At 43.4% G+C, this 3635-nt stretch overlaps 1 pseudogene; it reads right to left on the bottom strand.

The window, feature by feature from the left end:
- Positions 1-3005: 3005 nt before the first annotated feature.
- LOC134939470 (5S ribosomal RNA) lies at positions 3006-3124 on the bottom strand (annotated as a pseudogene).
- Between the last annotated feature and the right edge of the window lie 511 nt (positions 3125-3635).

The following is a 3635-nucleotide window of genomic DNA, read 5'->3' as shown; positions in this document are numbered from 1 at the left end:
GTACTCCACCTATATAATACTGCTGGTCCCCAGTCCCCACAATAAAGCAGTGTGAGCACAGATATATGCAGCACACTGAGCACAGATATGGAGCGTTTTTCAGGCAGAGGAGAGAACGTATAATACTGGTGGTCACTGGTCTGCAAAACTCTGCACTGTACTCCTCCTATATAATACTGCTGGTCCCCAGTCCCCACAATAAAGCAGTGTGAGCACAGATATATGCAGCACACTGAGCACAGATATGGAGCGTTTTTCAGGCAGAGAACGTATAATACTGGTGGTCACTGGTCAGCAAAACTCTGCACTGTACTCCTCCTATATAATACTGCTGGTCCCCAGTCCCCACAATAAAGCAGTGTGAGTACAGATATATGCAGCACACTGAGCACAGATATGGAGCGTTTTTAAGGCAGAGAACGTATAATACTGGTGGTCACTGGTCAGCAAAACTCTGCACTGTACTCCTCCTATATAATACTGCTGGTCCCCAGTCCCCACAATAAAGCAGTGTGAGCACAGATATATGCAGCACACTGAGCACAGATATGGAGCGTTTTTCAGGCAGAGAACGTATAATACTGGTGGTCACTGGTCAGCAAAACTCTGCACTGTACTCCTCCTATATAATACTGCTGGTCCCCAGTCCCCACAATAAAGCAGTGTGAGCACAGATATATGCAGCACACTGAGCACAGATATGGAGCGTTTTTCAGGCAGAGGAGAGAACGTATAATACTGGTGGTCACTGGTCAGCAAAACTCTGCACTGTACTCCTCCTATATAATACTGCTGGTCCCCAGTCCCCACAATAAAGCAGTGTGAGCACAGATATATGCAGCACACTGAGCACAGATATGGAGCGTTTTTCAGGCAGAGGAGAGAACGTATAATACTGGTGGTCACTGGTCTGCAAAACTCTGCACTGTACTCCTCCTATATAATACTGCTGGTCCCCAGTCCCCACAATAAAGCAGTGTGAGCACAGATATATGCAGCACACTGAGCACAGATATGGAGCGTTTTTCAGGCAGAGAACGTATAATACTGGTGGTCACTGGTCAGCAAAACTCTGCACTGTACTCCTCCTATATAATACTGCTGGTCCCCAGTCCCCACAATAAAGCAGTGTGAGCACAGATATATGCAGCACACTGAGCACAGATATGGAGCGTTTTTCAGGCAGAGAACGTATAATACTGGTGGTCACTGGTCAGCAAAACTCTGCACTGTACTCCTCCTATATAATACTGCTGGTCCCCAGTCCCCACAATAAAGCAGTGTGAGCACAGATATATGCAGCACACTGAGCACAGATATGGAGCGTTTTTCAGGCAGAGGAGAGAACGTATAATACTGGTGGTCACTGGTCAGCAAAACTCTGCACTGTACTCCTCCTATATAATACTGCTGGTCCCCAGTCCCCACAATAAAGCAGTGTGAGCACAGATATATGCAGCACACTGAGCACAGATATGGAGCGTTTTTCAGGCAGAGAACGTATAATACTGGAGGTCACTGGTCAGCAAAACTCTGCACTGTACTCCTCCTATATAATACTGCTGGTCCCCAGTCCCCACAATAAAGCAGTGTGAGCACAGATATATGCAGCACACTGAGCACAGATATGGAGCGTTTTTCAGGCAGAGAACGTATAATACTGGTGGTCACTGGTCAGCAAAACTCTGCACTGTACTCCTCCTATATAATACTGCTGGTCCCCAGTCCCCACAATAAAGCAGTGTGAGTACAGATATATGCAGCACACTGAGCACAGATATGGAGCGTTTTTCAGGCAGAGAACGTATAATACTGGTGGTCACTGGTCAGCAAAACTCTGCACTGTACTCCTCCTATATAATACTGCTGATCCCCAGTCCCCACAATAAAGCAGTGTGAGCACAGATATATGCAGCACACTGAGCACAGATATGGAGTGTTTTTCAGGCAGAGGAGAGAACGTATAATACTGGTGGTCACTGGTCAGCAAAACTCTGCACTGTACTCCTATATAATACTGCTGGTCCCAAGTCCCCACAATAAAGCAGTGTGAGCACAGATATATGCAGCACACTGAGCACAGATATGGAGCGTTTTTCAGGCATAGAACGTATAATACTGGTGGTCACTGGTCAGCAAAACTCTGCACTGTACTCCTCCTGTAGTACTGCTGGTCCCCAGAATAAAGATATTTGCAGCCCCCTGAAAGTTCTGAAACAAAGTGAGAGGACGCCAGCCACGTCCTCTCACTATCATTTCCAATACACGAGTGAAAAATGGCGGCGACGCGCGGCTCCTTATATAGAATCCGAATCTTGCGAGAATCCGACAGCGGGATGATGACGTTCAGGCGCGCTCGGGTTAACCGAGCAATACTGGAGTATCCGAGTATGCCTCGGACCCGTGTAAAATGGGTGAAGTTCGGGGGGGGTTCGGATTCCGAGGAACCGAACCCGCTCATCACTAGTATTATTAACCTCAATAACCGAAACAGAGAAGAAAAAAGAGACTCTTTTCTGGGCACACTCTTTACTTTTTAAATAATAATATAAATGTTACATAGATAAGATAAGAATAAATCTAAGTATAAAATATAACTTTTATTAACATCTTGGAATAAAAAGATATATAATCGTCAAAAATTAGGTAACAATCCAATGAATGATGGAATTAGTACAAAATTGTATCAATCCTCAATAACACAAACTTATGATGTAAGAATAAATAAATAAATGTTCAATTAATAACAAATCAGTGCTGAATTTAGTGTAATCGGTCCCGATTGTATCAATATAATAAGAATGCCAAAAATTGATGAAACAGATGTAGAACCTCCAGATAATACTTGGGCTGTCGGAACAGACTAACCCTGTATATGTCCACAATCAAAAGGTACTTAAGTACTAGTTCCCACACTTTTAAAAAGGGGGACAGAGCAGATAGAAAAAAGTAACAGTGTGAATCTGCTGTCAGTGTTAGACTCTGAGCGTAACGGATCAATGTGAGCTCTACAACACTGGGTATTCCTCAATGGTCGCCCACTAGAGTACTGACCCAGCCCAACACTGATTAGCTTCCAAGATCGGACGGTTTCGGGCGTTTCCAGTGTGGTATGATAGTAGAGGATTGCGAATGATGGCAAGGGCTCTTGGAATCACTGATGAGAGTTCACTAAATATCTAGTATAAAGAAAAAGATGGATCTGCTGCCAATGTTAGACAGGGATAATCCCTGAATCAATGGTGAGAGTCCATGAAAAAAGATAAGTATGGAAAAGGAGAAAAGAAGAGGAGAGAAAAGGGGAATGAACAGGTGATTGCATCAACAAAGATATTAATTCCCCACCGAAATTTTCACAGTGCTAATTGCAAATCCGTATAGGAAAATATCTAAAAGAAGATTTTTTTGTATAAGTCAATGAGAACAACTACCAATAATGGGTGATAATGGATTCTTCACACTAGTGCAGGAAACACAGTATCAGAGATGAAATGTAACAATAATGTTGCCAGTGCTCCGTTATTGAGGTCAGAAGAAAAAAGATACTTATGTCAATGTAACTGATACTCAGTCACAAAAGACCATGAGATCTACTCATATGTATGCTAAGAGAATCTTCTAGCAATCAAAAGGTG

This window comes from Pseudophryne corroboree, chromosome 1 (assembly GCF_028390025.1).
Source record: "Pseudophryne corroboree isolate aPseCor3 chromosome 1, aPseCor3.hap2, whole genome shotgun sequence".
In the NCBI taxonomy this organism is placed as follows: Eukaryota; Metazoa; Chordata; class Amphibia; order Anura; family Myobatrachidae; genus Pseudophryne; species Pseudophryne corroboree.
Note: the sequence above shows the minus strand (reverse complement) of the source record. Positions and strands in the feature narration are given on the sequence as shown.